General features: G+C 40.1%; 1 protein-coding gene and 1 pseudogene across 1 annotated transcript in view; both read left to right on the forward strand.

Moving 5' to 3' along the window:
• The window catches only part of LOC135560318 (zinc finger protein 625-like), an 80,653-nt gene that overhangs the window by 49,854 nt on the left and 3,015 nt on the right, over positions 1–27,784 (forward strand). The gene's annotated exons all lie outside the window — the stretch shown is intronic.
• Positions 565–26,274, forward strand: LOC135560279 (zinc finger protein 664-like; annotated as a pseudogene).

Here is a 27,784-nt window from a genome sequence, read left to right on the forward strand (position 1 = left end):
ATTAAAGTAAACCACAGTTTTGGAAATATATAATGCCATCTAACCAAATATCAAAGAATGTTAGCTATATGCAGTTATCTTAGCCAGCCAGCTAACGTTAGCTATTTAGCCAACTAGCTATTAGTCGAACCAGCATAGTACAGTTATGGTCAGCAGAGACCAACTACCGGAGACCAGTTAGAACCCAACTAACAGTAAGCCAAGGTGGAAAATGTTACAAAACTCCCGTAGTCTAATTCACAGAAAACATGCTGAAAAGTAGTGATGGGGAAACAAAGCTTCCTGAAGGATTGGCTCTTTTCCAGCCAATTGTGTCAAAAATAGGTTCATTACTCAGACACAGAATTTAGAACAGCCACATTATTATAGATGAAGTCCTGCAGCGTAGTCTTTATGTCATATATACATTTATAAATAATAATGAGTAGTTATTTCTGATGCAAGGTGATTTGTAAATTAGTCAGTCAGCAGTCAGCAGCCACCTGCACTGTCGGCTGCAATGTCGAACGAGCCCAAATTAATCAAAACCAATCAGGTGTTCAACGAAATTATTCTTCAGACGTCATTGATCACGTGCTGCTGATAAAGGGACACTGCTTTGAATTATACCGCTTAGCGACTTCAGTACATGCCTCATAGCTCCAGTCTCAAACTTAACCCCGTTCCTGCTGAAGAAGAGGAGATCTGCTGGATGGAGAAGGACGCTCTCGTGAAAGAGGAGGCTGTTACAATACAAAAACAAGTAGAGGTTGAGGCTGTTACTGTGAAAGAATAAGAGAAAGACGTCTCAGTTAAAGAAGAGGAAGACTCGTTCAGAATGAAAGAGGGCGACGACGTTTCAGTGAAAGAAGTGGAGGGGGAGGTGACTGTCTCATCGAACAATGAAGAAGAGGAGGAAACTGGATATCTGGGCCCGGTTTCCCAAACGCATCTTAAGGCGTCCGATGGTTCTAACGATGAACGGGCCCTGATTAACACTAGTAAGTACTGTCTTAACAGAAGCACAAACTCTGCGGTTGTTGAACTGATGTGTGGTGTTAAAGGAGAAATTTGCAATTGCTACATCCATATTTTGACAAATTATTTATTTATAGGCATTGATTCTTGAAGAATATAACGCAATGCCTCATGAGCTTAGTTCAACTGTTTACCCCATCAGAACCCCAAATAAACTTGTTTAACTCCAATGTTTAGAAACCATGTAAACCAACATGGTTAAAACTATAATGTTGATATCATGGATGGCCAGTCCTTTTATCCATAGGTCTGTCTATGAATTTGAGAGTAGTTACATTTCTCCAGCCCCATCCATCTTATTACCAAAACAGTGGTGTAATTACAGCTTTGTTATTGGTTGAACTGCAGATTGATTGTTTGATTGTTGTGTGGCTTTTAAACAAACAAAATGGCTGCCCAGAGACCTGAGCTGTGTTAGAATACTCATACTAACCGTACTATTTGTGATGTTAATTGAGTATATAGTTTGCTTATTATAGTATGATGTAGTTAGTATGCCAAAAGTTCCCGGATGTCATACTAAATTCGCCAAAATATGACAAATACGCGCAGTACTTTAGGGTCCATAATGCAATTCTTCAGGAAATTGGCGTGGCTTCACACGGTTTTCAGACGTGAAGAAAATGGAGGAAAATATTCAGCCAAAGTTTCCACAGAAGGGGTCCGTTTGTCCCATTTCCAGCTAGGTTAAGAGGCGCTTTGTCATTTTCCAGAGTCAGTTTATTTTGGTACTGTCCATATGTAGCTTGTTTTTGGTCACAGAATGGCTGAATAAGTGCAACATTTTACCTGGAGCTAACTATGCAGAGCATAGGACATATTGAATGACTAGCTTCCCTCCAGGCCTGAGGGCACACGCTCTCCAGTAGGCTTAAATTAAAGATACGTAAAATAGGAGTGGCAATATAGTCCGCTATTATCCTCAGTAAGTTTCCATCTAGATTGACAGACCCCGGTGGCTTGTCATTGTTGATGGACAACAATAATTTTATTCACCTCTTCCACACTGACTTTACGGAATTCTGAATTACAATGCTTGTCTTTCATAATTTGGTCAGATATACTTGGAAGTGTAGTGTCAGCGTTTGTTGCTGGTATGACATGCCTACGTTTGCTAATCTTGCCAATGAAAAAATCATACAAGTACTGGGCTTTGTGATCAATGAGCCATCTGATTCAGTTCATTTTTTCCCAACATTGTATGTAAGGTTCTCAAAAGCTTTTTACTATCATTCTTTGTCATTTATCTTTGTTTCATTGTGTCGTTTTTCTTCTTTTTATTCAGTTTAGTCACATGATTTCTCAATTTGCAGGACGTTTGCCAATCGGTTGTACAGCCAGACTTATTTGCCATTCCTTTTGCCTCATCCTTCTCAACCATGCCATTTTTCAATTCCTCATCATTCCACTGGGATTTAACAGCTTTTACAGTCATTTTCTTAATGGGTGCATGCTTATTAGTAACTGGAATAAGCAATTTCATAAATGTGTGCAGCTTCTGGTTGCTCCTCATTACACACCACAGAGCAGCAAATATTCTTTAGGAATCACCTGTTTTTATTAAATAATTGAGACACACAAATGACTTGAGGGAACCAGAGATCAAGATGGCCTAACCATAAGAAAAAAACTCTTCCTCCCGCTGCTGCTGGCCTTCGTGAATTCTGATGTTGTGCTCCTGAAGTTTCCAGTAATAGACTACAACAGCAGTCGGCAACGTTTTCCATTTGAAGTGCAAATTTATCTGACCATTTCTACTGATCTGGTGCCAGTTATGATTTTCATATTCACATTTTACTGGAACAATTTAATTTATAATCGTATCTCAAAATCATTGTCTGTGACTAATCTATATTCTATATAAATAGAAATAAACATTATTTAGATTTATATAATGTTTTATTGCCATTGCCAACTATGTAAAAATAGCCTACCTAAAGCCAACAAATAAAAACATCTAGAAAATATCCAGATAAAAATAAATCACATTGGCTGAGCATGGCCTGTCTGATCACTAAAGTTCATAGTTGATACACTGTTTAAAGTTCTATCACCTAGGTCTGTCTGAAACAGTTAACATGATCATTGAAAATAAGAATTTGTTCAACATTGCCTAGTTAAAATAAAAAAATAAAAATATATATTAAAAATAACAACATTGTATAAAATATTCTTCTCAGTTTCCCGCACCAGTGAGTTTGGGACAGACACAGCTGTAGGCTATTTGTGAAAGGGATAAGAAGTAATCAGGTATTGTATGACATTTCCGCTGGATCAGAGCATTACATTTTTTCCCTTTCATGTCGAGTGGTTATCAAGAGTGAGAGCTGGAAATATTTTACTCTAATCAATAGTTCTTTAAAGTATTTGTAAGACTTTGTTTACTTGCTGTTTGAGGTGAAGAAAAAATTACTTTGAGAAGCTCCACAAATCATTAGTGGTGGTGCGTAAATACTATCAGACATCCCCAAATAGGTGCATCGCTCTCTGCATCGCCCTCTGTTTGCTAAAATGCAATTTGGTTGCAGAAACTCCTCCATGCTAATGTGGAAACCACTAGTTATCCCAATACCATAGACCTACTGTAGACTCATAACTTCACCTAACAACAACATAGACCTACTGAAAGGTGCCTATATTGGAGACCAAAAGTTGTCTGGCACACTGCTTAGGATTTCAACAACTTTAAAAACGTATTTCTTGCATACAATCATCGATGTTACCACTAATGGGAAAACAAGACAAAATATGACTGTTGTTCACTTGACTGTCTTAAGACGAATGTCAAATAATTCACATTCATTCCAGACATCATTGTTTGAACAACATAATGGCTACGCTGTTGGCATCACCTTTTTACAGTGTATTTTTGCTGTTGTGGGCCTTAAACCACCTGTCCTGACTTTTTGTTCACACAGGAGAGAGACCTGACTATCGTGGATCCTCTGGGGGGCCTCAACAACCTCATGATGGTGACAGGGCAGAGAAGAGTCTCTCCAAATCAAAACACCTCAAGAAACACCAGCAGAGACCCACAGGGAAGAAATCTCATTGCTGCTCTGACTGTGGGAAAGGTTGCAAATCTTCATCAGAACTTAAAATACACCAGAGAACACACACAGGAGAGAAACCTTATATGTGTGATCAATGTGGGAGGAGTTTTGACTCAACACATCTAGCCATCTGACAACTACACCAGAGAACACACACAGGAGAGAAACCTTATAGCTGTGATCAATGTGGGAGGAGTTTTACTACATCTAGCCATCTGACAGTTACACACCAGAGAACACACACAGGAGAGAAACCTTATAGCTGTGATCAATGTGGGAGGAGTTTTACTACATCTAGCTGACTTCACACCAGAGAACACACACAGGAGAGAAACCTCTGACAATTGGGACACCAGAGAACACACACAGGAGAGAAACCTTATAGCTGTGATCAATGTGGGAGGAGTTTTACTACATCTAGCCAGCTGACTTCACACCAGAGAACACACACAGGAGAGAAACCTTATAGCTGTGATCAATGTGGGAGGAGTTTTTAACATCTAGCCATCTGACTCAACACACCAGAGAACACACACAGGAGAAACCTTATATGTGTGATCAATGTGGGAGGAGTTTTGTTAAAGCTAGCCATCTGACTCAACACCAGAGAACACACACAGGAGAGAAACCTTATATGTGTGATCAATGTGGGAGGAGTTTTGTTAAAGCTAGCCATCTGACTCAACACCAGAGAACACACACAGGAGAGAAACCTTATATGTGTGATCAATGTGGGAGGAGTTTTGTTCAAGCTAGCCATCTGACTCAACACCAGAGAACACACACAGGAGAGAAGCCTTATAGCTGTGATCAATGTGGGAGGAGTTTTACTACATCTAGCCAGCTGACTTCACACCAGAGAACACACACAGGAGAGAAACCTTATAGCTGTGATCAATGTGACTTCACACCAGAGAACAAGGAGAAGCCTTATAGCTGTGATCAAAAGATTTTACTACATCTAGCCAGATCAAACACACAGGAGAGAAACCTTTTAGCTGTGATCAATGTGACAAGAGATACTCTGATAAAAGATGTACATACATGAAAAAGTTGTTTCATGATATCACTGAAATAATGTCACAATGTAAAATGTTTTAACATTGTAGTAGGAGTATTTTAATGATGTCACAATGTAGAATGTTTTAACATTGTAGTAGGAGTGTTTTAATGATGTCACAATGTAGAATGTTTTAACATTGTAGTAGGAGTGTTTTAATGATGTTTTAATGATGTTCTACCTTATCGTTTACCCTGTTCAATTGATTGCAGCATGATATGGATATTAACCTCAGGGGGAAATCCAGGCTCTGAATTGAAAGAGTATTATTAAACAAAAAGTGACTAACAAATAAAATGCTGTGTTCCACTTCCTGTGTTGGTGACCCACTTTAATCAACATGCAGCACTTCAAAATGTAGTGAGCTGTTTTCTTCAAGTGGAAGAAAAATGCATGTAATATGATAATTGTTGCAGATGTTTGTGTATATATACACATGAAAGCAGTATAATAAATTGGTCTATAATCAATTTTATTAACAATCTGACATCACTCCAGTATTTCTTGACAACATTTAAATTCTAATTGTCTTTATTCCCATACTGGGCAGTCAAAAATGTTTGCGTTTAGTCAGTGAGTTGCCATGGATCACAATTTATTTTGACTGCACGTTTTTCCTGTATTGGAGATTTAGTTTTGTTTGGGCTCGTTCCAAGGGGACGAGAGTTCTAGAAGCTAGTGAGTTTTAGGATTCTATAGAAAGAAAAATGAGAAAAGATACGATTGTATATTATTATTTAGAAATACGTTTTTTTTTTGTTTTTAATTGTTGATAGCCAGTAGACACTGTTTATATTGGAGAAGGTGAAGCGTTGTAGTTGATTATAATGTAAAATGGGAGTTGTTTTCTGGTGGTGAGCAAACTTGTCCAACACAAATATAGGATAGTAGTGGTGGAATGACAGATTTGTTATTGTTTGAACTGCAGATTGCTGGGTTGTGTGGGTTTTTTAACCGCAACAAAATGGCTGCCCAGAGGCTTGGTTTGGTTAACTGCTGAGGGATGGGGGAAGGCGAAGTGTTTCCACTCTTACATTCTTAGAGAAGGCTATTGTAGCAACCGTAACCCAACACCCAGCGACCTCAAGAAGTTCAGAAATCTTGGCGTAACAGGTCTAAGGTGTTGGCTTGACAGTCGCTGGACCCAGGTTTGAGTTCAGCCCAGGGCTACCCCCTGAATTCACTATACTATGAATACTGGCCATCCATGAGGTCAAAATTATTTTTTTTAACTGATTTTGAGGCGACATAGTATGTTCTATAATTGCCAGTGTAGATTTCCTGTGAGGGCAAATTATTAGAGCTGTTGATAAGTAATTGTCAGCCATTTTTTTTCATGCCCTTACATACCTAGAGACATACCTAGATTCAATTACATTCATAAATTGGTTTGAAACCTTTGTTTTGGTGCCTTGACGGATTTATAAAATATGGTTTGTCAATGAATCACTTTTTAAAAATTATTTAAATGTAACCTTTATTTAACTAGGCAAATCAGTTAAGAACAAAATCTTATTTACAATGACTGCGTTCCCTGGACGACGCTGGGCCAATTGTGCGCCGCCCTATGGGACTCCCAATCACGGCTGGTTATGATACAGCCTGGATTTGATCCACGGTCAACCAAGAGTCATCTGTAATTTCTACCAATCGCCCCACTTGTTTTTATAAAATCTATATGTACTGAACATATGATGCTTTAAGCACGCTGTTTGATTAAATAAATAAGACACACTAGTGACTAGAGGGAGGCAGTCGTCAATATAATCTGACTAGGAGGGAGCCGGTCATCAACACAACCTGACAACCTGAGGAGGGAGCCGGTCATCAGTCAACCTGACTAGGAAGGAGCCGGTCATCACACAACCTGACTAGGAGGGAGCCGGTCATCGACACAACCTGACTAGGAAGGAGCCGGTCATCGACACAACCTGACTAGGAGGGAGCCGGTCGTCGACACAACCTGACTAGGAGGGAGCCGGTCGTCGACACAACCTGACTAGGAGGGCCGCCGGTAGACTAGGAGGGAGCCGGTCGTCGACACAACCTGACTAGGAGGGAGCCGGTCGTCGACACAACCTGACTAGGAGGGAGCCGGTCGTCGACACAACCTGACTAGGAGGGAGCCGGTCGTCGACACAACCTGACTAGGAGGGAGCCGGTCGTCAACACAATTTTTAAATTTATTTTACTCTGCAAGACAGTTAAGAACACATTCTTATTTTCAATGATGGCTTAGGAACAGTGGGTTAACTGCCTTGTTCAGGGGCAGGACGAACGATTTGTACCTTGTCAGCTCGGGGAACCGATCTTGCAACCTAAGGGTTTAGTATCCTGTTACCCTCTTCCTGTCAAACCAGAAGATGTAAGCATTGCAGAGGAGGATTGTCCAAAGTGGGGTATATATGTGGGGCATGCTGTCCGGTCCTTTGGCAGTCTCTATGGGGGTGCCACAGGGTTCAATTCTCGGGCCGACTCTTTTCTCTGTATATATCAATGATGTTGCTCTTGCTGCGGGCGATTCCCTGATCCACCTCTACGCAGACGACACCATTCTATATACTTCCGGCCCGTCCTTGGACACTGCTATCTAACCTCCAAACGAGCTTCAATGCCATACAACACTCCTTCCGTGGCCTCCATCTGCTCTTAAACGCTAGTAAAACCAAATGCATGCTTTTCAACCGTTCGCTGCCTGCACCCGCATGCCTGACTAGCATCACCACCCTGGATGGTTCCGACCTTGAATATGTGGACATCTATAAGTACCTAGGTGTCTAGCTAGACTGTAAACTCTCCTTCCAGACTCATATCAAACATCTCCAATCGAAAATCAAATCTAGAGTCGGCTTTCTATTCCGCAACAAAGCCTCCTTCACTCACGCCGCCAAACTTACCCTAGTAAAACTGACTATCCTACCGATCCTCGACTTCGGCGATGTCATCTACAAAATTGCTTCCAACACTCAGCAAACTGGATGCAGTTTATCACAGTGCCATCCGTTTTGTCACTAAAGCACCTTATACCACCCACCACTGCGACCTGTATGCTCTAGTCGGCTGGCCCTCGCTACATATTCGTCGCCAGACCCACTGGCTCCAGGTCATCTACAAGTCCATGCTAGGTAAAGCTCCGCCTTATCTCAGTTCACTGGTCACGATGGCAACACCCACCCGTAACACGCGCTCCAGCAGGTGTATCTCACTGATCATCCCTAAAGCCAACACCTCATTTGGCCGCCTTTCGTTCCAGTTCTCTGCTGCCTGTGACTGGAACGAATTGCAAAAATCGCTGAAGTTGGAGACTTTTATCTCCCTCACCAACTTCAAACATCTGCTATCTGAGCAGCTAACCGATCGCTGCCGCTGTACATAGTCTATCGGTAAATAGCCCACCCATTTTTACCTACCTCATCCCCATACTGTTTTTATTTATTTTATTTTATGCTCTTTTGCACACCAATATCTCTACCTGTACATGACCATCTGATCATTTATCACTCCAGTGTTAATCTGCAAAATTGTAATTATTCGCCTACCTATTCATGTCTTTTGCACAATGTATATAGCATAGACTCTCCTTTTTTCTACTGTATTATTGACTTGTTAATTGTTTACTCCATGTGTAACTCTGTGTTGTCTGTTCACACTGCTATGCTTTATCTTGGCCAGGTCGCAGTTGCAAATGAGAACTGGTTCTCAACTAGCCTACCTGGTTAAATAAAGGTGAAATAAAAAAATAAAATGAGGTGAAGCTTGAGTTAGATATCGACCTAGTGTGACCATCCTGGTCCCTCAAGTCAGTGAGTCAACACAGGAAGGAGCAATGAATGGATAGTTCATTTATTTCCAAAGCTGCAATGATGGGACACACACAGTATGGATGAATGATCAGTAGTGACGGGATATAAATACCACTCCCACAGCAATTCTACATTCATCTGCCCTGTAATATACTAACAAAAAAACTATTGAAATGTCTATCAAAGTCATTGTGATCGTATAGTGGATTTAACAATTCCTACTAATTCCTAATTTACTATTATAAATGAATCAATTGTTTCCATGTGTCTCATATTCACAACATCAGAATATCAGGTCATCCATTTTAGTATCAAAATATATCAAATTGACATGGAAAATTACTCAATGTCCCCCTCAGGTGGCGAAGAAGTATAATACACCTAAACTAACAAAACCGGGCTGATAAACTGGCTGGTGTTCATGAGTTTGTAAAACATATACTTTATACTTTTGTCATAAATTACCTGCATTGATGAGACACACAGTGTGGATGAACGATCAGTAGTGAACAGGGTAAAAATAGCACTCCTAAAGAAGATGCATTTTGCAGTTAGATACCAACTTGAAAGAGGGATCTTTAGCATAAAACCCACATGGAAAACAGAGATTTGGCAAATAACATATAAAGAGAGGCTGACTTGACACCAAACCAACAACTGTAGTTACTAAAACATAAATTGCTAATGTATGATTTAAAACGTGGATTTTATGATGTAATGTCAATTTTATACATTTCTATCCCAGAACCACTCGATTTTCAAGTTCTCCATAAATCTGCTGTGGATTACCCAGAATCCCACACCTTTATCACACGAGCGGCGCAGCGGTCTAAGGCACTGCTTCTCGCTGGAGGCGTCACTACAGACCCTGGTTCAAATCCAGGCTGTATCATAACAGGCAGTGATTGGGAGTCCCTTAGGGCAGCGCACAACTAACAGCTCAAAAACCACACGGAATCTGGGAGTAATGTGTACATCCCTGGTTAGAGGACAATTTGTAGAAAACAGCTAGCTACATTTTGATTCAAGTGGGTCATGAACGTGGTAAGTGTAACACAACTCTTTTTTTTGTTAAATCACATAAATTAGTACTCTTCCATTTCAGAGCTTGGATTTTTCCCCTGAGCCTAAAATCCATATCATGTAGAAATCAATCGATGAGGGGGCAAACTTTTATGCTTCTACATTGAGACTATTAAAATATTCCTAATACAATGTTAAAACATACCACATTGTGACATTAATTCATTGATATCATGAAACAACTCCATGTATGTATTTTCTGATATTTTACCAGATTAACTCTGGTCACAGCTAAAAGGTTTCTCTCCTGTGTGTGTTCTATGGTGATTAGTCAGTGCTAGACTCAGTAAAACTCTTCCCACATTGAGCACAGCTGTAAGGATTTATCTTATGTGTGTGTTCTCTGGTGTAAAGTCAGATAGCCAGATCTAGTAAAACTCTTCCCACATTGATCACAGCTATAAGGTTTCTCTCCTGTGTGTGTTCTCTGGTGTACTGTCAGATGGCTAGCTTGAACAAAACTCCTCCCACATTGACCACAGCTATAAGGTTTCTCTCCTGTGTGTGTTCTCAGGTGTAGAGTCAGGTGGCCAGATATGGCAAATCTCTTCCCACATTGATCACAGCTATAAGGTTTCTCTCCTGTGTGTATTCTCTTGTGCACTCTCAGATCTCCAGATTGACAAAACTCTTCCCACATTGATCACAGCTATAAGATTTCTCTCCTGTGTGTGTTCTCTGGTGTAGAGTCAGATGGCAAGATCGACCAAACCTCTTCCCACATTGATCACAGCTATAGGGTTTCTCTCCTGTGTGTATTCTCTGGTGTAGAGTCAGATGGCAAGATCGACCAAACCTCTTCCCACATTGATCACAGCTATAGGGTTTCTCTCCTGTGTGTGTTCTCTGGTGTTGAGTCAGAGAGCCAGATGTTGTAAAACTCTTCCCACATTGATCACAGCTATAAGGTTTCTCTCCTGTGTGTGTTCTCTGGTGTAGAGTCAGATCCAGATCGACCAAACTCTTCCCACATTGATCACAGCTATAGGTTTCTCTCCTGTGTGTGTTCTCTGGTGTTGAGTCAGATGGCCAGATGTTGTAAAACTCTTCCCACATTGATCACAGCTATAAAGTTTCTCTCCTGTGTGTGTTCTCTGGTGTAGCACAGATGGTCAGCTCTCCAGATCGACAAAATCTCTTCCCACATTGATCACAGCTATAAGATTTCTCTCCTGTGTGTATTCTCTGATGAATTTTAATGCCTGATGATGTGAATCTCTTCCCACAGTCAGAGCAGCAGTGAGTTCTCTTCACTGTGGGTCTCTGCAGGTGTTTATTGAGGTGTTCTGATCTGGAGAGACTCTTCTCTGCCTCTTCAGCATCATGAGGTTGTTGAGGCTCCCCAGAGGATCCACGATAGTCCCGTATCTCTCCTGTGTGAACAACAAAGTCAGACAGATGATTAAAGGCCCACAACAGCAGAAGTCCACTGTAAAAGGTGATGCCAACAGCGTAGCTATGATGTTGTACAGCAATTGACGTCTGTAATGAATGTTAACATTATTTGACAATTGTCTTAAAATTAGCAAGAAAAGTCATATTTTTTCTTGTTTTCACATTAGTAGTAACATCGATGATTGTAGGCTAGAAATAGGATATTCATGTTGTTGAAACTCTAAACAGTGTGCCAGACGACTTTTGTTCTCCAAGGCCCCCTTCTGTGTTTGCTAAAATTGTGGCACGAGGGCAATTTGATTGCAGAAACTCCTCCCTGCTAATGAGGAAACCGATAGTTATGGATGTACTATATCTGCCTGGAACAAAAATGGTGAGCAAAGATTTTAGTTTTTCACAATGTATTCTGAATATGAATGGGGGGAAAACTCAGGGGAGTAACCTCCATTTCCAGGTTGCTTATGAGAGCATTTCACACTACTTTGGATTATACATTTAAGGCTCATTTGAATGTCCTGTTTAATATAATGTTTGCTACAGTAGTATGAATTATGTGTAATTATTGAAGAACCGCGTTAATGACAGTATCCATTTGGGTGTTGTCAAAGTTACGATTTAATTTTTTATTTCACCTTTATTTATACTTCCTGTACTACCTGCTGGAGCGCGTGCTATGGGTGGGTGTTGCTATGGTGACCAGTGAGCCGAGTTAAGGCGGCCTAGCAAAGACTTATAGATGACCTGGAGCCAGCGGGTTTGGCAACAAATATGTGATAGCAAACTGGATGCAGTCCGAGTAGAGTGTTGGAGGCTATTTTGTTGCGGGCAGCGATCGGTTGAAGAGCATGCATTTAGTTTAACTTGCGTTTAAAAGCAGTTGGAGGCCACAGAAGGAGTGTTGTATGGCATTGAAGCTTGTTTGGAGGTTTGTTAACACATTGTCCAAAGAAGGGCCAGATGTATACAGAATGGTGTCATCTGACTAGAGGTGGATCAAGAAATCACCCGCAGCAAGAGCGACATCGTTGATATATACAGAGTCGGCCCGAGAATTGAACCCTGTGGTAACTCCATAAAGACTGCCAGAGGTCCGGACAACAGGCCAGGTTGATGAAGACGGCTGCACAGTACTGTCTTTTATCGATGGTGGAAATTATATTGTTTAGTACCTTGAGCGTGGATGAGGTGCACCTGTGACCAGCTCGGAAACCGGATTGCACTGCGGAGAAGGTACGGTGGGATTCGAAATGGTCAGTGATCTGTTTGTTAACTTGGCTTTCGAAGACTTTAGAAAAGGCAGGACAGGATGGATGTAACAGTTTGGGTCAAGAGTATCACCCCCTTTGAAGAGGGGGATGACTGTGGAAGAGAGGTTGAACAGACTAGTAATAGGGGTTGCAACAATGGCGGCAGATCATTTTAGAAAGAGGGTCCAGATTGTCTTGCCCAGCAGATTTGTACGGGAACAGGATTTGCAGCTCTTTCAGAACATCAGCTATCTGGATTTGGGTGAAGGAGAAGATGGGGAGGCTTGGGCAAGTAGCTGCGGGGGGTGCGGAGCTGTTGGTTGGGGTAGCCAGGAGGAAAGCATGGCCAGCCGTAGAGAAATACTTATTGAAATTCTCGATTATCGTGGATTTATCGGTGGTGACAGTGTTTCTTAGCCTCATTGCAGTGGGCAGCTGGGAGGAGGTGCTCTTATTCTCCATGGACTTTACAGTGTCACAAAACTTTTTGGAGTTAGAACTACAGGATGCAAATTTCTGTTTAAAAAAGCTAGCCTTTGCTTTCCTAACTGACTGTGTGTATTGGTTCCTCACTTCTCTAATAAAGTTGCATATCGCGGGGACTATTCGACGCTAGTGCAGTAGGCCACAGGATGTATTTGTGCTGGTCGAGAGCAGTCTGGTCTGGAGTGAACCAAGGGCTATATCTGTTCCTAGTTGTACATTTTTTTAAAGGGGCATGCTTATTTAAGGTGGTGAGGAAATTACAATTAATGAACAACCAGGCATCCCCTACTGAAGGGATGAGGTCAATATCCTTCCAGGATACCCGGGCCAGGTCGATTAGAAAGGCCTGCTTACAGAAGTGATTTTGTCTACAGATTTAGGGTTGTTCCTGGTGGGTTCCTTGAAAATGTGTGTGAGATTGAGGGAATCTAGCTTGGATTGTAGGACGGCCGGGGTGTTAACCTCACTAGGGTAGGGGGCACTATTTTCACCTCCGGATGAAAGTAAACTTGGTAGATTTGGATAGAAAACACTTTAAATTTTCCAAAACTGTTAAAATAATGTCTGAGTATAACAGAACTGATACGACAGGCGATGTTCTATGTTCTGATGGCTAGCATCTGATGGAGGTTCTAGCTATAAGGTCTAACAAAAACAGCAGATCCATATCATATTGGGTGAGGCGGGTTGCCGGAAGGTATATTTAATTTAAAAATGAAAAGGATTGAAATATATTGCAATATATACAAAAAATATGAAAAAAACATACCATTTACAACAAACACGTCTTAATGCTACGCCATCTTGGATTACAAAATGACTCAGTTAAAAACCATTGGATCTAGCAAACTCAAACTATTTAGTATTTCTGTGCCCATGAAAACTGTTTTCCCAGCGTAACATAAGGAGCCACTAAATGATACATAGTTCGAGTGCATTTCAGAATACAAAACAACTGTCTGACAGCAAGATCCCTTATTTAAGTTGAAGTTCATCATATGACAAGAATAACGTTATGACTATAACTACTGTTCCCTGAAGGAGGGAAACTAGGTACAACATACTATTAAATCCACGCCTCGCTGGAAGCCCCGCCTTCTACAGGTGATGAGTGAGGCTTGGATTTATTCCTTAAAATGTAATGCCGCTCTACATCAACCCAGGAAAGGGTGGGGACAAACAGGTGTTGAACCTCGATTCCCTCCTTCAGGGAAGTGTAATTATAATCAAAGTTACACTCCCTTTCAGTCGGTCAACTTCGGTACAACATACTATGGGGAAATAAAATCATTCCCCAGCCGACCCAAACGGATACTAAATGAAACGTCCCCTGGCAGACCACCCAGACCTGACCCTACAAGATGTGTCAGTTTTGTCAATTTATTCATTGTCTTTCATTTGAAACACTCCTGTCAATGTTGAGTAAGGACGCACACCTGATTACCCATTTAGAAGTAGGATTAATCTATCTGGCCTGCACACAAATGTAGGCCTATAAATGTGCCCATTTGGGGATGTCTGATAGTATTTCTGATTGTCTTAACGCACCAACACTAATGAGTTGTGGAGCTTCTCAAAGTAATGCTTTATTCACCTCAAACAGCAAGTAAACAAAGTCTAATCAGAATCAATTGCAAATGACAATAGTTCCTCAAAGTATTTTTGTAAAATATTTCTAGCTCTCGCCCTTTCGATAACCACTCGGCATAAAAGGGAAAAATGTAATGCTCTGATCCAGTGGAAATGTCATAAAAAACCTGATTACTTCTTATCCTTTTCACAAATAGCCTACACCTACTGTGTCTGTCCAGAACTCATTGGAGCAGGAAACTGAGGGCCTAGAATATTGTATACAATGGTGCAAGCTTGCTATATGAGTTTCCTGACCCAGTTGATAGTTGATACAATGTTTCAAGTTTGTTGTAGACAGGCCATTTATCGGGATATTTTCTACCTGCAGAAAGCAATGTTTTTATTTGTTGGCTTTATGTAGGCTTTTTTTTTTTTTTTTTTTTTACATAGGTGGCAATGGCAATAAAAGTTACTTTTAGATATCTATAATTTTCATTTAGATTTAGATAGAATGTAGATTAATCACAGACAATAATTTTGAGATACTATTATAAATTAAATGAAACTGTTCCACGAAAATGTGCATATGAAAATCATAACTGGCACACAGATTGGTAGAAATGGTCAGATACATTTGCACTCCAACTGGAAAAGGTTGCAGACTGCTGGTGTAGTCTATTACTAGTCTATCTATCTGTAGTCTATTAGTCTATTACTGCAAACTTCAGGAGCAGAACGGCAGAATTTACAAAGTCCAGCAGCGGAGGGGGGGGCTCCCTCCGGTCAGGTTATGTTGACGAGCGGCTCCCTCCGGTCAGGTTGTGTTGACGAGCGGCTCCCTCCGGTCAGGTTGTGTTGACGAGCGGCTCCCTCCGGTCAGGTTGTGTTGACGAGCGGCTCCCTCCGGTCAGGTTGTGTTGACGAGCGGCTCCCTCCGGTCAGGTTGTGTTGACGAGCGGCTCCCTCCGGTCAGGTTGTGTTGACGAGCGGCTCCCTCCGGTCAGGTTGTGTTGACGAGGTCAGGTTGTGTTGACGGCGGCTCCCTCCGGTCAGGTTGTGTTGACGAGCGGCTCCCTCCGGTCAGGTTGTGTTGACGAGCGGCTCCCTCCGGTCAGGTTGTGTTGACGAGCGGCTCCCTCCGGTCAGGTTGTGTTGACGAGCGGCTCCCTCCGGTCAGGTTGTGTTGACGAGCGGCTCCCTCCGGTCAGGTTGTGTTGACGAGCGGCTCCCTCCGGTCAGGTTGTGTTGACGAGCGGCTCCCTCCGGTCAGGTGTGTTGACGAGCGGCTCCCTCCGGTCAGGTTGTGTTGACGAGCGGCTCCCTCCGGTCAGGTTGTGTTGACGAGCGGCTCCCTCCGGTCAGGTTGTGTTGACGAGCGGCTCCCTCCGGTCAGGTTGTGTTGACGGTCCCTCCGGTCAGGTTGTGTTGACGAGCGGCTCCCTCCGGTCAGGTTGTGTTGACGAGCGGCTCCCTCCGGTCAGGTTGTGTTGACGAGCGGCTCCCTCCGGTCAGGTTATGTTGACGAGCGGCTCCCTCTAGTTATGACGTCGAGTAATTTGTGTGTCTTAATTATTTAATTAAACAGAATGCTTCACTTCACTAGGGTAGGGGACAGCATTCAGAATTTTGGATCAAAAGCGTGCCTAAATTAAACTACCTGCTACTCAGGCCGAGAAGCTAGGATATGCATATAATTAGTAGATTTGGATAGAAAATATAAAGTTTCCAAAACTGTTAAAATAATGTCTGTGAGTATAACAGAACTGATATGGCAGGTGAAAACCTGAGGAAAATCCATCCAGGAAGTACTATTATTTTGAAAGGCTGTTTTTCCATTGAAAGCCTATCCACCATACAAAGACTTAGGACCCAGGTCACGATCTCTATGGCTTCTTCTACATGTGGTCATTCTTTAGGCATTGTTTCAGGCTTTTACTCTGAAAAATGAGGGAGATACATATCCACCATAATTTGCAAATAAATTCATAAGAAATCCTACAATGTTTTTCTGGATTTTTTTTCTCATTTTGTCTGTCATAGTTGAAGTGTACCTATGATGAAAATTACAGGCCTCTCATCAAGTGGGAGAACTTGCACATTTGGTGGCTGACTTTTTTGCCCCACTGTACATCCTAGAAACCTGGTTAAACTATCATTATGACATCATGGATGAATTCTAGAATATACTATATATCCTATTTAAACTATCATTATGACATCATGGATGAATTCTAGAATAAACCTGGTTAAACTATCATTATGACATCATGGATGAATTCTAGAATATACTATATAGCCTAGAAAACTGGTTAAATTATCAATATGACCTCATGGATGGCCAGTCCTTGTATTCATAGTGTATTGAATTCAGGGGGTAGCCCTGAGCTGAACTCAAACCTGGGTCCAGCGACTGTCAAATCAACACCTTATGACTGTTACGCCAAGATGTCTGAACTGCTAACGAGATAGACGTGCTAAAGTCCAACCTCAAAACATAAATGGAAAAACTGAAGACGAACACCTTCCCCCTTAAGAATGCTTACCACCAACATAAAACAACTTCAATTTCACATTATAATCAACTACACTGCTTCACCTTCACCAATATAAACATGGTGTCTACTGGCTGTCAACAATTAAAAACAAGACAAAGCTTCAAGAACTCTCGTCCCCCTGGACAAACAAAACTCATCTTCAATACGGAAAAACGTGCAGTCGAAATAAATTGTGATCCATGGCAACTCACTGGCGCAAAACACAACACTTTTTGACTGCCCACCCTTGAGACAATCAACAACCAAGTTGTCGTTACCACGGGCATGTCTGATTTCAAGAGGAAACTCCTGCAATATCCGTAGTAATAACTTTCCAACTCACTGCGGAGCTTCTCTCTCTTTTCAGGGTTCACTAGATAGGCATGTTGTTGGATCGGGGACCAGTCCCCAATGTCATGCTCTAGTACATTTGGGTCTGAGAATGAACCCTGATATTCTAAAAGCAGGGAAACAATGTCAACATAATTGTAACCCCAAAAATTGTCAGTTGGTTACATAAATAGTTATGTATTTTATAAAACAAGCACCTTATAAACTAAGCATCAGAAACGCTGATGTTTTGACAAGTCGCAATAAATCACTGATATCGATTGGGGGGGATAGTTTCAACAGCACGTACAACCTAACACACAGAAAAACACATGGAGATATCTTTTACCTCACCGATTAGAGGACAACCTGCAGAAGACAGTCAGCTACATTTTAGAGAGATGCATTTAAATGTAGGGGTCGCTAAACAAAGGAACACAACACTTATTTGTCATAACATCGATATCATGTTGAAATCAAGTATGCGAGAGGATGAGGTTGCACGTCCTGTTAAAACTAACAGCTCAAAACCACACGGTATCTGGGAATAATGTGTACATCCCTGGTTAGAGGACAATTTGTAGAAGAAAAGCTCGCTACGCTTTGAAGTGTTGCTTTTTGTTTCAAGTGTACGTTGGTAAGTGTAACTCAACTCTTTTTTTGTTAGTCAATTTTTGTTAAATCACATAAATAGTACTCTTTCAATTCAGAGCCTGAATTTTTCCCCCTGAAGCTAATATCCATTTAATGTTGAAATCAATAGAACAGGGGAGCAAACATTTAGGGTTCTACAAATGACATCATTAAAATAATCCTACGACAATGTTAAAACATTCTACATTGTGACATTATTTCATTGATATCATGAAACAACTCCTTCATGTATGTATTTTCTGATGTTTGATCAGAGATCTTTTATCAACTTCACCCACATGATCACAGCTATAGATTTCTCTCCTGTGTGTGTTCTCTGGTGTTTAGTCAGATTGCTAGATGTAGTATAACTCTTCCCACATTGATCACAGCTATAAGGTTTCTCTCCTGTGTGTGTTCTCTGGTGTATTGTCAGATGGCCAGATCTAGTAAAACTCTTCCCACATTGATCACAGCTATAAGGTTTCTCTCCTGTGTGTGTTCTCTGGTGTATATAGTCAGATTGAGATGAGTAAAACTCTTCCCACATTGATCACAGCTATAAGGTTTCTCTCCTGTGTGTATTCTCTGGTGTAAGTCAGATGGTCAGATCTAGTAAAACTCTTCCCACATTGATCACAGCTATAAGGTTTCTCTCCTGTGTGTATTCTCTGGTGTAAATCAGATGCCAGATGTGAGTAAAACTCTTCCCACATTGATCACAGCTATAAGGTTTCTCTCCTGTGTGTGTTCTCTGGTGTAAAGTCAGATTGCCAGATGAAGTAAAACTCTTCCCACATTGATCACAGCTATAAGGTTTCTCTCCTGTGTGTGTTCTCTGGTGTAAATTTTAAATGTTCCTGATGAAACAAATCTCTTCCCACAGTCAGAGCAGCAGTGAGTTTCTTCCCTGTGTGTCTCTGCTGGTGTTTCTTGAGGTGTTTTGATCTGGAGAGACTCTTCTCTGTGTCATCATCACAGCTATAAGTCATGAGGTTGTTGAGGCTCCCAGAGGATCCAGGATAGTCACTTCTCTCTCCTGTTTGAACAACAATGTCAGGCAGATGATTTAAAGGCCCACAAAATGATCAAGAATAGTCATATTTTGTGTTGTTTTCAGATGTCTGTCATCTCTCCTGTGTAACTTGTCTTGTAACATATTGAACTTGTTAAATCTAGAAATTGAGTTCTTCAAGTTGTTGAAACTCTAAGCAGTGTGGCAGACGACTTTTGGTCTCCAATACAGGCCCCTTCTGTGTTTTCTAAAATTGCGGCATGAGGTCAATGCACATTTTGATTGCAGAAGCTCCTCCATGCTAATGAGGAAACCGATTGTTATGGATGTCGTATTTCTGCCTGGAGCAAAAATGGTGAGCAAAGATTTTCTTTTCACAATGTATTCTGAATGTGCAAGATCAGGAGAACTAGGGAAGGAACCTCCATTTAAGTTCTGTGTCTATTCACTAATTCACCTACTTTGGGGAAAATTGGGAGAGTTTGAACAATGGCTGAAAATCATGAATGTGCCTCACATTTACAGGTTGCTTATAAAAATTTCACATTACCAGTAATAAATGCTCTTTTTGCTAGAATTTCCATGCCTGACATGCATGTATTACTGACAAATAAACTGCACCATACAACAAAACACTTCAACCAGGAAATGCTCATTTAGCTAGCTTTCATGAAACATGGAAACTTTGTCTTTGTCATTACAGTTTTAACAAATTGGCACCAGATAATTTTGTAACAATCCCATAGACCTCTGTAGGACCCATAACTTCCCAAACCACAATAACTAGGAAAATCTCTGTGTGTTGTACAATAGCCTATCCATCAAGGAACAGTTCTCCACAAATTATGAACTAAGTGTCTCTGTGTCCAAACAGACTAACGAGACCCTACAGTAAATCAAGCAGACAATAACACATTATAAACATCAATTTGTTAGGGATGTTGGATCCAAAGTGGAGCACGGCATAACTGTCTTTACCAGAGTAATGAATGAAGAAGCACTTTGGTTGTTGTTGCATGTTGTGATGTTTGTCATTCACTGTCATTCAGAAAATGATTTCCTGGATCCAGCTGATGATTGTTGAACATGTCACTGTAACTAAACAGCTACAGTATTAAGAATTATGTTCCCTGAAGAACCACAAATGAGTGTAAACAATATTAAATCCGTGACCACATTCCAAGGTGACAGTTGATTGTGCACCATGTGAAACTGTCCCAGTAATAAGGAGATATACTTAGTTGTTAGTGGTAAATAAATTTCAGAGACACTTGGCAGATTTGAAGTCCAGTGGTTCAGACTTGCTCTGCAAGGGAACCATCATAACTTGTAAGGCTACTTACTCAACATACCATTTGTGAAAACAATGCTTTTCCTGTTACAAACTGATACTAAATGAGAAGGTCCTATTGGCAGAGTCATGGGCCAGACCTGAATAGTTTAAAATGATATGTTTGTCATGAGAGACGAGATTTATTCCTTAAATTTAATAAAGCTCTTCAACCCAGGAAGATATTCATCAAGACAGGTGTTGGAAAGTTTCCCTCACTATTTGAGGAAGAATTAATTATAGTCAAATTACATTTGGGGATGTTCTGATAGTACTGAACACTGATTGTCTTAAATGACACTAATGAGTTGTGAACGGATCACTAAATTAAGATGTCACCTCAAACAGGAACAAAGTCTAACCAAAATCAATTGAAAATGACAATAGTTTTGTATTTTAAAATATTTCCAATCTAGCGTTTGCTGAAACCACTCCATGAAAGGGAAAAATGTAATGGACTCTGATCCAGTGGAAATGTCATAAAATACCTATTATTTCTATCCTTTTCAAAATAGTTAGAAGTGTGTCTGTCCCAAACTCACTGGAACAGGAAACCATTAGGCCTAGAATATTTTATACAATGTTACAAACTTGCTATCAAGATTCGGGCCAACCATGTTTAAAGTTAATTGTAGACAGGTCATGTGCAGCCAATGTGATTTATAGGATATTTATTTTCATCAGGATATTTTCAACCTGGGTTCAACTTTTTTGTGAATTTTACCTTTAATTGTATCCAATTGATTAGTAGTTATTGATCTTGTCTTATCGCTGTACAACTCTTGTATGGTTGATGGTATAAGACAAAAAACAGAGTGAGCCAAGCTTGAAACTTGAAACTTCACCCCAATTAACGACTGGAGAGCAAAGCCTTTGACATCAAACAGAAAGTGCCCTGGTTATGAGAAAGTGATTGCACTAAAAACATTTGGGGTAGGCAAGCCTAATTTTCTTGAGCTTGGACTAGTTAAATAAAGGTTACAAAATTCAAATAAAAAATATTGACAAGGTACAAAATGTTTTGCCCCTGAACAGGTAGTTAACCCAACTGTTCCTAGAAGTCATTAAAATAAGAATTTGTTTCAAACTGAATTGAATGTAAAATAAAAAGTAAAAATTTCACCTAGAAATAAATTGGTCTGAATATTATACATTATAAATTATATTGACTTATCAACAGCTGTAAAAAAAACTTGAAGGTAAGGAAATCTACACTGGCAATTCAGAATATACTATATATTTAAAAACCTGGTAAACTATCATTATGACATCATGGATTAATTCTAGAATATACTATATATCCTAGAAACCTGGTTAAAACTATCATTATGACATCATGGATGAATTCTAGAATATAAATAGCCCAAAAACCTGGTTAAACTATCATTAATATAAAATTCTAGAATATACTATATAGCCTAAGAAACCTGGTTAAACTATCATTATGACATCATGGATTAATTCTAGAATATACTATATAGCCTAGAAAACTGGTTAAATTATCATTATGACCTCATGGATGGCCAGTCCTTGTATTCATAGTGTAGTGAATTCAGGGGAGGCCCCAGCTGAACTCAAACCTGGGTCCAGTGACTGTCAAGTCAACACCTTATAACTGTTACGCCAAGATGTCTGGTGTTATACAATGGCTGTCTGAACTTGCTAGCTAGGTGTTGGGTTAAGGTTTCTTCAATATCGTTCTCTATGAATTTGAGAGTGGTTACACTTCTCCTTCCCCATCCCTCAGCTGTTAACCAAGTCTCTGGGCAGCCATTTTGTTGCTGTTTAAAAACCCCACAAAACCCAGCAATCTGCAGTTCAAACAATAACAAATCTGTCATTCCACCACTATTTTGGTAATAAAATTATGGGTTTGGATAAATGTAACTACAGACAGACCTATGGATGCAAGGACTGACCATCCATGATATCAACATTATAGTTTTAACCATGTTGAGGCAGAAGGGTAGCCTAGTGGTTAGAGCGTTGGACTAGTAACCGTTTCTAAACATTGGAGTGAAAAAATCTTTCATATTTGGGTTGTTCTGAGTGGTAATAGTTGAACTAAGCTCATGAGGCATGTGTTATATTCCCAATAATCAATAGCTATAAATAAATAATTTAAAAGTCAAAAATGGATGTAGCATTGCAGATTTCTAAACTTTAACACCAAACATCAGTTCAACAACTGCAGAGTTTGTTCCTCTGTTTTTAAGACAGTTTCTAAACATTACTAGTGTTAATCAGGGTTCTGATTTCTCAACAGTTGAACTCAACTCATTTAGGCATGTGTTATATTCTTCAGAATCAATGGCTGTAAATAAATAATTTTTTTAAGTCACAATATGGATGTAGTGATTGCAGATCCTCCTCCTTAACACCAAACATCAGTTCAACAGTAACATGCAGAGTTTGTGCCTCTGTTTTAAGACAGTACTCCTCCTCGGTTTCTCAAAACAACCATCTTAATAATAAGTTCATCCTGTTATCTAACAAACATTGGATGCCTTTTCAACATGCGTTTAAACACCTCCTCTTCTTTATAGTAACATCCTCCTCTTCTTTTACAGTAACATCCTCCTCTTCTTTTACAAGTAACATCCTCCTCCTCTTTCAGTAACTCCTCCTCTTCTTTGTATAGTAACTCCTCCTCTTCCCATAAACTTCCTCTTTAACTGACATCATCCTCCTCTTCTTTTACTCTGAACTCCTCCTCCTTTTTTCACAGTAACAGCCTCACCCTCTACTTCTTGTTTTTGTATTTATATCTTCCTCATCCTCCTCTTTCACTCTGAACACTGAGTCTTTCTTTCTTCTTTCACAGTAACGGCCCCAAAAATATCCTACTTCTTGATTTACTGTGATATCCTTCTCTTCATTTAGAAGGAGAGTAGCTTAGTGACCTCATGGTCGGAGATGTTAGCTAGCTAGGCTAATGCTAACTTAACCAGCCCGCTAGCTGACTAATAACAACACCGTAAATATGAAATTAAATCGGATAACTAACTAGACGATAGAAGTGGGTTTAAAATACAGTGGCTAATAAACACGAAAGCGTCTAAAGAGCTTTATTGGTTCGTCTATTTTGTCTATCAAGCTCCCGAGGTGGCTGACGAACTGTTGCTGCTGTTGAAAGAAGCGTTCCGTCCACTACATTATACGTCACACCAACAGCATCGCCTTAAATTCTCAGACCGCATCTGCTGACTGGAGTGGGTAACGCAGTTGAGTAAAATGTAGATTTTATCTTCAGATAACAAGTTAAAGTGTAGGAAGCATGAGTTTTAACTCACCAGTGTAACAATACAGTGTGGTTAAAGACATAGTAAGCTAATTGTAATCACGATATGGTTACCTATAAGTACAAACAATGTTTTTGCGTTATTACATATTTATTAACTTATTTTGTGACTCTTCCAAACTACACACAATGCAGTATTTCTCAACGTCATATGGATGATCTTCTCTGTGCTACTGAGTTTGTTTGCCAGTGTAACGGTGTAACGAAGTTACATGTTTAAAATATTTGTATCCTCTATTTAACTCGGCAATTCATTTAAGAACAGTGCCTTAGACCGCTGCCCCGCTCGTGTGATAAAGGTATAGGATTCTGGGTAATCCACAGCAGATTTATGGAGAATTTGAAAATTGAGTGGTCCTGGGATAGAAATGTATAAAATTGACATTACATCATTAAATCCACGTTTTAAATCATACATTAGCAATTTATGTTTTAGTAACTACTGTTGTTGGTTTGGTGTCAAGTCAGCCTCTCTTTATATGTTATTTGCCAAATCTCTGTTTTCCATGTGGGTTTTATGCTAAAGATCCCTCTTTCAAATTGGTATCTAACTGGAAAATGCATCTTCTTTTAGGAGTGCTATTTTTACCCTGTCGACTACTGATCATTCATCCACACTGTGTGTCTCATCAATGCAGGTCATTTATGACAAATGTATAAAGTACATGTTTTATAAACTCATGAACACCAGCCAGTTTATCAGCCCGGTTTTGTTCGTTTAGGTGTATTATACTTCTTCGCCACCTGAGGGGGACATTGAGTAATATTTCAGGTTAATTTGATATTTTTTGATACTAAAATGGATGACAGTTTATTCTGATGTAGTGAATATGAGACACATGGAAACAATTGATTAATTTATTATAGTAAATTAGGAATTAGTAGGAATTGTTAAATCCACTATACGATCACAATGACTTTGATAGACATTTAAACTGTTTTTTTTGTTAGTATATTACAGGGCAGATGAATGTAGAATTGCTGTGGGAGTGGTATTTATATCCCGTCACTACTGATCATTCATCCATACTGTGTGTGTCCCGTCATTGCAGCTTTGGAAATAAATTAACTATCCATCCATTGCTCCTTCCTGTGTTGACTCACTGACTTGAGAGACGGGACCAGGAAGGTCACACTAGGTCGATATCAAGCTCAAGCTTGCAAACGTTAAACACACGGTAGGCTCTGGTGCTTTCTTGCCGTGGGATTAAACACACCTCCATCTCCATTAACTACATCACACCTGCCCAGAACCACTAGAACACACCTCCATCTCCATTAACTACATCACACCTGCTCCAGACCCACTAGAACACACCTCCATCTCCATTAACTACATCACACCTGCCCAGACCCACTAGAACACACACCCCCATCTCCATTAACTACATCACACCTGCCCAGACCCACTAGAACACACCTCCATCTCCATTAACTACATCACACCTGCCCAGACCCACAGAACACACCCCCATCTCCATTAACTACATCAAACCTGCCCAGACCCACTAGAACACACCTCCATCTCCATTAACTAGCCCAGACCCACTAGAACACACCTCCATCTCCATTAACTACATCACACCTTCTATTTCTACACACCTTTCTCCATTAACTAATCAACCTGCCCAGACCCACTGAGAACACACCCCCATCTCCATTAACTATTTAAGATGACTGATTAGAAAAAACCTGTATCATCCAAACCATCTGGGTATCTCACCATCTCACACTTGAATACACTCCATCTCCATTAACACATTCCATGTTTTGAAATATACAGACTGACTGATCAAAAGTCATTTTACATTGTATAACTGTACTTCTGACAGCCAACTTTCTAACTCCTCCCATAACTTTATGACGTCATAACATTCCCAGAAGGATTATTGAGTCATTGTTAGTTTTACACTTAAGACATGACTCTGCCGTTGTGCTGTCGAATTTGTGAATTTAGTCTCTTGTATAATAAGGGACTATCATTTATCCCAACATCACAGGCCACAGACATTGATACAGTTCAAGACTTCCAAAAGTTTTTTAATGGGGTTTCTCCCTGTGCACCTGCCAATTGAAATCCATTAAATGAGACAAGTTACCAGACAGGACATATTGCTGATGCTCTTCCCATTGATAACCTGAATGACAATTAACTTGTGGGTGGTGGTGGTGATGAAGACGGCCTATTGGATGACGTCGTCCATCGGGATTCCCGCCAAGAAAGAAGACGCTCTGGATTGATCACTGGAGTCAGATGTGAGGGAGGAGGTTGATCATCAGGAGTCAGATGTGAAGGAGGAGGTTGATCATCAGGAGTCAGATGTGAAGGAGGAGGTTGATCATCAGGAGTCAGATGTGAAGGAGGAGGTTGATCATCAGGAGTCAGATGTGAAGGAGGAGATTGATCATCAGTGAACCTCTAGGATTGTGGCTGGGCTGGCATTTCACTTCAGCTTGGTCATATATTTTGATACATTGAATGTTGATCATTGTGAACCTATGTTATATATTTGTACCTCACTGTTTGGAAGTGATGTCACTAAGTACTGAATGTATATATTGTGCATTTGGAAAGTATTCAGACCTGCCTTCACTGTTTACACATTTTGTTACGTTACATCCTTATTCTAAAATGGATTAAATGTATTTTTTCCCCTCATAATGACATCACAATACCCCATAATGACAAAGCAAAAACAGGTTTTTATAAATGATTAAAAACAATTGTTGATTTTCTTTCAAAAAACAAGGACATATCTCTAAATGACCCCAAACTTTTGAACGACATGATGTATTGTTACACCATGCAGGGAGCAGGTAGTGTTCATTATATACATCTACATGATGTATTGTTACACCATGTAGGAGCAGTATAGACCTAGTCTGTTCATTATATACATCTACATGATGTATTGTTACACCATGTAGGAGCAGTATAGACCTAGTCTGTTCATTATATACATCTACATGATGTATTGTTACACCATGTAGGAGCAGTATAGACCTAGTCTGTTCATTATATACATCTACATGATGTATTGTTACACCATGTAGGAGCAGTATAGACCTAGTCTGTTCATTATATACATCTACATGATGTATTGTTACACCATGTAGGAGCAGTATAGACCTAGTCTGTTCATTATATACATCTATGATGTATTGTTACACCATGTAGGAGCAGTATAGACCTAGTCTGTTCATTATATACATCTACATGATGTATTGTTACACCATGTAGGAGCAGTATAGACCTAGTCTGTTCATTATATACATCTGTTCACATGATGTATTGTTACACCATGTAGTGTAGAGCAGTATAGACCTAGTCTGTTCATTATATACATCTACATGATGTATTGTTACACCATGTAGGAGCAGTATAGACCTAGTCTGTTCATTATATACATCTACATGATGTATTGTTACACCATGTAGGAGCAGTATAGACCTAGTCTGTTCATTATATACATCTACATGATGTATTGTTACACCATGTAGGAGCAGTATAGACCTAGTCTGTTCAATGTCCACCTATACATCTACATGATGTATTGTTACACTGACATCTTCAAACCCAATGTTACCAGGGAGCAGTATAGACCTAGTCTGTTCATTATATACATCTACATGATGTATTGTTACACCATGTAGGAGCAGTATAGACCTAGTCTGTTCATTATATACATCTACATGATGTATTGTTACACCAACAAATAAAGGGAAATTATGTTGTTTTATACTGATACAATTGCTCAGAGAAAGAGATTTAGTTCCCCTCAGGAGGATAACGACACTGAAATGTTTTATGAGATTAGAGAACATATTGGGTGGGATCTTAGACCGTTCCTCCATGCAGAATCTCTCCAGGTCCTTCATTTATTTTGTCTGCGATTATGGACTGCCCTGTTCAATTCAAGAGGTG

The sequence above is a fragment of the Oncorhynchus nerka genome, linkage group LG15, assembly GCF_034236695.1.
Source record: "Oncorhynchus nerka isolate Pitt River linkage group LG15, Oner_Uvic_2.0, whole genome shotgun sequence".
Lineage (NCBI taxonomy): Eukaryota > Metazoa > Chordata > Actinopteri > Salmoniformes > Salmonidae > Oncorhynchus > Oncorhynchus nerka.